Source organism: Pseudophryne corroboree, chromosome 4 (assembly GCF_028390025.1).
Source record: "Pseudophryne corroboree isolate aPseCor3 chromosome 4, aPseCor3.hap2, whole genome shotgun sequence".
Classification (NCBI taxonomy): Eukaryota; Metazoa; Chordata; class Amphibia; order Anura; family Myobatrachidae; genus Pseudophryne; species Pseudophryne corroboree.
In genome coordinates this window covers 34,344,562-34,352,360 of record NC_086447.1, presented here as the reverse complement: position 1 = coordinate 34,352,360, position 7,799 = coordinate 34,344,562, and the positions used below count along the sequence as shown (strand labels likewise).

General features: G+C 41.3%; 1 pseudogene; it reads left to right on the top strand.

The window, feature by feature from the left end:
- Positions 1–600: 600 nt before the first annotated feature.
- LOC134912428 (5S ribosomal RNA) lies at positions 601–719 on the top strand (annotated as a pseudogene).
- The last annotated feature ends 7,080 nt before the right edge of the window (positions 720–7,799 follow it).

The following is a 7,799-nucleotide window of genomic DNA, read 5'->3' as shown; positions in this document are numbered from 1 at the left end:
ACACAAATCCACAGTAGGCAGAACTCACAGCTCCATTGTAAGAAAGACAGAACGCTGTCTGTATGTGTCAACATTTCAATGTTTAAAATAAAACATTTTCATCAGCACAATGTCCTGATGAAAATGTTTTATTTTAAACATTGAAACGTTGACACATACAGACAGCATTCTGTCTTTCTTTCAATGGAGCTGTGAGTGCCGCCTACTGTGGATTTGTGTGTATATATATATATATATATATATATATATATATTTATATATACATTTTTTTTATTGTGTCATATTCAAGGAATATTTATCTAATAATATACTCACCGGTGTGCATAGATTAGTATTGTTGTTTAAGGACACTTTGGATTATCATATCCATAATTGTGACTGTTTTAACACACATTGTTACCCCCCCTTTTTTTCGTGAACTCTCACAAGTGAACCGGAGGGGTTATACCAGTTGACAGTACACAGAATATCTATACCACCTCCGCCTAACATTGGCAGCAGAGCCACCTTTTGTTCCTACCCACTATTTTTCTTTCCATACAGACTTTTTCTCCAAGTGATCTCTCATCAGTGATCCAAGGAGTGGCTGCCTTAATAACAATCTACTACCATACAACACTGAAGATGCCCAATACCATTCGATCTTGGAAGCTAAACAGTGTTGGGCTTGGTCAGAACTTGGATGGGAGACCACTTGGGAATACCAAGCATAGTAGAACAGATATCTGGTCCAAAACTCCATGCCTAACACTGACAGCAGAATCACTGTTCATTTATTCCTTCAATATAAGTACTGCACATGGTCTTTATAATATTTAGAATGTCTACTCTATTTAACATGACACTGAATTATTGCTTGACAACATACAGTAGGTGACTTTCTCGTGAGTCCTTACCATCAACCAATTGGTCTTTACTATCATCAATAGTTTGCAGGTGAAGCGAAGTTGGTCTATAGTTCAATATATGAACCTATCATAAGTGATTATACATGACCACAAAACCTCAGACGTATGTTTTTAATCCATAAATGTTGTTTGTCCCCAACGATTGGATACGCTATATATTTTACACGATAAGTCATAAAGTGTGTGTTTTAAATCTTTACAATATTTTGGCTTTCACATTCATATGCACCCACAAAAGAGTCTTTCTTCTTCTCTATTTGTGCTCAATAGTTTTATTGTTTGACTCAGGGTGCACCACCAGAGTGACATTATCTAGAGATATCCTCATAAATTTGCTATTTTCTGGTTATTTATCTCTTTTAATGCTTTTTTTGACCGGTGCAGAATCACCTCCATTGTACTTGCCTTATTATATGGTAGCAATAAAGAGCACTGATATAATATAGTTAAATAGGATGAAATTGAATCACATAATAAAAAACGATATATTGATTGCAAGAAATATATAAAACAACATCACATATAGTTAATTGCAGTAATGGGTCTCATGCAGTGATCATATTAGATGTTAGTAAGTTTAATAATTATGTAACTGTTCTTTTGTCCGTTAATTAGATATTCTGGTTAGAGACAAAGGGGGACATTTACTAAGCAGTGATAAGAGCGGAGAAGTGAGCCAGTGGAGAAGTTGCCCATGGCAACCAATCAACACTGAAGTAACATTCCATAATTTGCATACTATAAAATGATACAGTGCAGAAGTATAGAGAGCACCTTTTTATCAAATTTAATCGCTTTTGACAGATTGACGCTTACTGCCATGCCTCCTTTGATACAGTAGTTTGGTATGTGCACCCCCATCTCCTGCATACACTCAAAATCATAAAAGATGCATTTCTTTGTGGGTTCTTCTGACTTGATGGTTTGTATAAAACACAAATGGTTCGAAACCCCATCAATGTTCACCTTACAGATGGGACACTTTAGACCTCGGCAGTTATGGTCTGTGCGCCGGTAGTGACAGCACCTGTCACAATATACATGTTCAAGAAAGTGGTTACAAGAACAAGACGCATACCCGATACACAAATCATGTTCCTTTTATAGTCTTTTCTTGCTGGTTTGTGCAAATGGCCCTAGTAATTAAAATCAACGCTCTTTTTGCAGGATATTGAATATCCTTAAATCGTTCCATGTGTGAGCTGGTCTGAAATATTAGCTGATGGAATGTGAGAACACTTTTGTGTTCTTTTAAAATATATATTTTTTATTGTGTCATAATGTGTATCAGTGCTGATGTTAAAATTAACAGTGATGTATTCAACATAATAACTCGCTGGTAATTTTAACATCAGCACTGATACACATTATGACACAATAAAAAATATATTTTAAAAGAACACAAAAGTGTTCTCACATTCCATCAGCTAATATTTCAGACCAGCTCACACATGGAATGATTTAAGGATATTCAATATCCTGCAAAAATATTTTAATTACCAGGGCCATTTGCACAAACCGGCAAGAAAAAACTATAAAAGGAACATGATTTGTGTATTGGGTATGCGTCTTGTAACCACTTTCTTAAGTCGGATCTTTTAAATGTATTTTTAACCGATCCATAATATTTATCAATGCCGCTAAAACTACCCAGTTTTAATACGGTGTAACATGCTTATTTCATCCGCTTGATTTGACGCGTGGCGCTGCGTAACGTTCTGTGACTGGTGTTACGTGACATTCTTTTCAAATCAATTATCTTTTAATACAGTTTGATATGGAGCTCTCTAAACTTTATATCAATGTCATAGAAAAACGATATCAAGCTGACGATGGGGTGACAGCGTTAAGGTGTTCGGTGTGTAGGGTATTTTGTCAATCAAATGACTGTTTAGAGCTACACAAATCTTTAGCTTTTGATCACAAAATATCCTGTCTTGAACATGTATATTGTGACAGGTGCTGTCTCTACCGGTGCACAGACCATAACTGCCGAGGTCTAAAGTGTCCCATCTGTAATGTGAACGTTGATGGGTTTTCAAAACCATTTGTGTTATATACAAACCATCAAGCAGGAAGAAACCACAAAGAAATACATCTTTTATGATTTTGAGTGTATGCAGGAGACGGGAGTGCACATACCAAACTACTGTTACGCTCTAACATTAACGGGTGAGAAAGACTGGGAGTTTAAGGGTGTTCCATGTATCAAAGATTTTGTAAAGACGTTCATGAAACCAAAATTTGCGCATTACAAATTCACAGCTCATAATGCCGGCCGGTATGATGCGTATTTTGTGATGTGACAGCTGATTAAGGAGAAATTAAAGATGCAATTATTATCTAGAAGTGGCGACATAATGTGCATCACAGTAAAAGATTTGAAGATAAGGTTTATCGACTCTACATTTTTTACCCATGCAACTTAGCAGGTTACCAAAGCAATGGGCTTTGACGGCACCAAAGGTTATTTCCCACATTTTTTTAACAGCATGGATAACCAAAATTACATAGGCGCTATGCCCTCAATAAAGTATTTTGGTCTACAATACATGATGGAAGAGGAATTAGCTGGTTTTAGAGATTGGTACAATAAGAGTGAACACAAGCCGTTTAACTTTCAAAAAGAACTTATACGATATTGTAAAGACGATGTGAAAATATGACAAAAAGCTTGTGAGGCTTTCAGGTCAGCTGTTATAGCTATGACAGAACAGGAGTTTCAAATAACTAAGGTAAAAAGAGATGTTGTCGTTAAGTGACATGTCGATCCTTTTCAATTGTCCACTTTGGCATCCTTTTGCATGTCTATGTACCTTTGTAAATTTTTACAGGAAAACACACTGGCTCTTGTTCCGGGCGATAACTATCACAAGACTCAGAAGCGTTACTCAACGACTACCATACAGTGGTTACTGTACATAGAGCACAAAGAAGGTGTGAGTATAAGACACGCTTTACAAGGGGGTGAGAAGACAGTCAGTAAATACAGCCTGGGTGGTTACGCAGTGATTAATGGCATACCCACAGATTTTGAATTCCAAGGTTGTTTTTATCACAGCTGTGGAGCGTGTTACAATGCTGATGATGAAAACAAACTGACTAAAATGACCTACGGTCAACTGCACCACAAGACGCTGGTGAAGTTGCACAACCTTAAACAATGTGGATTTCAGATCCGTGAAATCTGGGGTTGTGAGTGGAAGTCTATGCTAGAGTCTGATGAGGGTCTACAGGGTTTTCTGAAGGGTAAAGAATTACCCGAACCCTTGGAACCACGTGATGCTCTTTACGCGGACGCACGAACGCCATAAAGCTGTATCTCTAAACAGATTGTGATTAAAAAATTCACTAATTTGACTTTACCAACCTGTACCCTTTTGTCAGCAAAACCAAAATGTATCCTATACAACACCAGCGCATCATTTATAAGGATTTTGGTGATGTCACAAAATATTTCGGTTTTGCCAGGGTTAAAGTTTACCCGCCTCATGGGCTTTTCTTTCAGGTTCTGCTGGTTAAAATGGGAGGTAAGTTAATGTTTCATTATGTCACACATGCGCCGAGGCTGGACAGCCTTAGCCGTGTGTTCATAATTCAGAAAATCGTTCACTTATCTGTACTTGGTGTACTGTGGAACTAAATTTGGCTGTAGAAATAGGGTACAGAGTATGTAAAATCTATGAGGTGTGGCATTTTGATGAGAGATCTGATGCTTTGTTTTCAGGTTACATTAAAACATACCTCAGGGATAAACAAGAGGCATCTGGTTATCCCGAATGGTGTACAGACTCTGTGAAGCGCCAAGAGTATATAGACGCCTAGCAAAAAAACAAAGGTGTGTCTTTACGGCCCGATCACATAGAAATCAACCCCGCCAAAAGACAAATTTTAAAATTGTTTTTAAATATCTTATGGGCGTGGGTGCGAGGGTGAATAGTGGTTGGTGGAGCAACAGAGTCAAGAGCAGAAGTAAGGGATGCATTGTATGTGGAAGTGGCTTGTTCAGGGCATGAGAGAGAGAGAATAGGAGAGAGAAGTGAATCAAACAGGGAGGAAAGGAATGTGGTGTCAATAGCTTCAATGTTACGCTTAGTGATGGTAGCCTTAGGAGGTAGAGATGGGGAAGTCGAGAGAGATAGGTTAAAGGAGAGCAGGTGGTGGTCAGAGAGGGGAAATGGGGAGTTGGAAAAATCAGAAATATCACAGCGGTGAGTGAAGACCAGATCCAGTGAGCTCCCATTCACATGGGAGGGTGAGGAGGTCCACTGGAAGAGACCAAGTGAAGAGGTGAGGTTAAGGAGTTTAGAGGCAGGGGATTGTGTGGGGATGTCAATAGGGATGTTGAAATCGCCTAGGATAATGGAGGGAATGTCAGAAGAGAGGAAGTGAGGAAGCCAGGAAGCAAAGTTGTCGATGAATTTGGAAGCAGTGCCAGGGGGGGGCGGTAAATGACAGCTACTCTAAGATGGACTGGTTGGAAGAGGCGTATGGCATGTGCCTCAAATGTAGAGAATGTAAGGGATGGTTCTGGTGGTATGAGTTGGTAGGAGTAAATAGAAGGTAAAAGGACCCCAACACCACCCCCATGGCGACCCCCAGGTCGAGGTGTGTGTGTGAATGTGAGGCCCCCAGCAGAGAGAGCAGCAGGAGAAGTAGTGTCAGAGGGCGTAATCCAAGTTTAAGTAATGGCTAGTAGGTGTAGGGAGTTGGAAATGAAAAGGTAATGAGTGGGGACCAGTTTGTTACAAACAGATCTGGCATTCCAGAGGGCACAGGATAGGGGGTATGAGTTTGTGGGAGAGATGTGAATGAGATTATCAGGGTTGCTGTAGCGATGAGGTGAGATTAACTTTGAGGGCAGGAATGATGAGAGAGTAGTGATGGTGCGGGTGCCTGAGCTGGGAGGGGAAACTGCAGGAGGTGGGCAGGGAGGGAGGTCGTTGTGATGTGGATGGGGGTATGGGGAAGTGACAGGGAATGGAGAAAGGGAGCAGGGCTGCGTTGTTGGGTAGCAGGACCATGGGGCAGAGGTAAATTAAAGTGGGGTAACAGGAAAGGAGGGGGAAGGAAACAGAGGGATGGAGGGGAGACAGAGGAGGAGGTGTAGGAGACTAGGGTGGAAGGATAAAGATACATTATTAGGTAGACACTGAGTGATGTGGGGAGTATAAGAAAGCCTAGACATAGTGTTAAGTAGGTAAATAGGTTGAGGGAAAGTGGAAGTAGGAGAGGAGACTGTAAGGGAATCAGAGCAGAAGAATTGCAGAAATGCAGGTGAGAAAAGCAGTGTAGGCTCAATGGGTGTAGATTTGGTATGAAATGAGTCAAAAGCGTACATAAAGTGGGTGCAGAAATGTATTTGGGCTGTAAGAAATGAAAGGATTGTGAAAGGGTTAAGAAGCAATGGTAATTCTGTTAGATTTTGAAAGTGTTTGTAGATGAGAAGATGAACTCACAATTGTCCCAAAGAAGATCTTTGTTATCCTGATTATGGATGGAAACCAGATCTTACATATGTTCTTTTCTGCAAATGGGTTGCATAGTGTTCACAGAGTGAAAGTTGGAGGGTGATAAATTTGCATATGCAGTTGATATTGATAAGTAGTTCATCTGTTGTTGTTTGATGTTTTCTTTCAGTTTTTCGTCCAGTTTAAGTCCAGGCTAAGTCCTTTCTGATTTTACACCGTGACAGGGCAGTTCTCCAAATGCGATCCATTTACTTACAAAAGGTGGTGTCATCATTTCACCTAACCAAGAGATTGTGGTCCCGACCTTTATCTCTTTGGACTTGTCGGCTTAAGATCGTTCTTTAGATGTGGTTAGGGCTCTCCGTGTCTATGTAGACAGAACTGCCTCTATTAGGTAGTCTGTTGCCCTCCTTGTCCTGTTTGGATTCCACATACGTGGCTGGCCTGCGAATAAGCAAACCTTGGCCAGATGGATTAGAATGGTGATTGCACATGTTTATGCGCAAGCTGGCCTTCCAGTTCCAGCTTCAATTAAGGTCCATTCTACTTGGGCTGTTGGACTTTCTTGGGCGACCCACCATGGCGTGTCCACAGAACAGTTGTGCAAGACAGTTACGTGGTCCTCAGTTAACCCATTTCTAAGGTTCTATGACTGTGATACCTTCGCCTCCTCATATCTGCTCAGGCACGTCCCCTCCCTTGAAAATTGCTTTAGGACATCCCCGATGTTTCCCTGTGAAAACCTATGTACCCTGTCGTAATAATGTGTTCTTATGTGACTAACATCTTCCTGGAGGCGGGGTTATAGAGGAGGCCCCTGATGCATCCTGGGACAGCTAAAGCTTTGCCTGTTGATGCCTGGATCCAGATCCATCTCTACACCCCGATGTTTCCATGTTGAACCTATGTACTTCGCAGAAAATAGAGTAAGCAATGGTAATTCTACCATAACTCTCCTTATGTGTGTGTGTCAGGCTGCTGTGCATATACAGTATTTCCCCAAAGCTCCTGATTGGGGTATTCTTCCAGCAGTCCCCTCCACAGTCTTCAGTGGCTGGCCCCAGAGTGCAGGATCAGGATGACAAGGGGAGCCTGGTTAGTATCCACGAGGAACATGTGAAGGTGCTGCCAAGGACACGCTGAACCGGCTGCCCAAGGATATGATGGGGGACATGCAGCAGGACAAGGAGAGGCTGACAGCTTAGAGCAGGGAGACTGACATAGGCAGACTCTCCCCATAAACATTTACAGAGCCCATAGGAGCAATGAGGAAGGAGCCGCCTGACCCACCATTTGTTAACAGGATAGAGAGCCCAAGGCTGCCCCTCACATGTCGTATATGTGTGTGTGCCAGATCGCTATGTGTGCCAAGCTACTGTGTGTATCTGTGTGTGTGTCAGGCTGCTGTGTGTATGGGTGG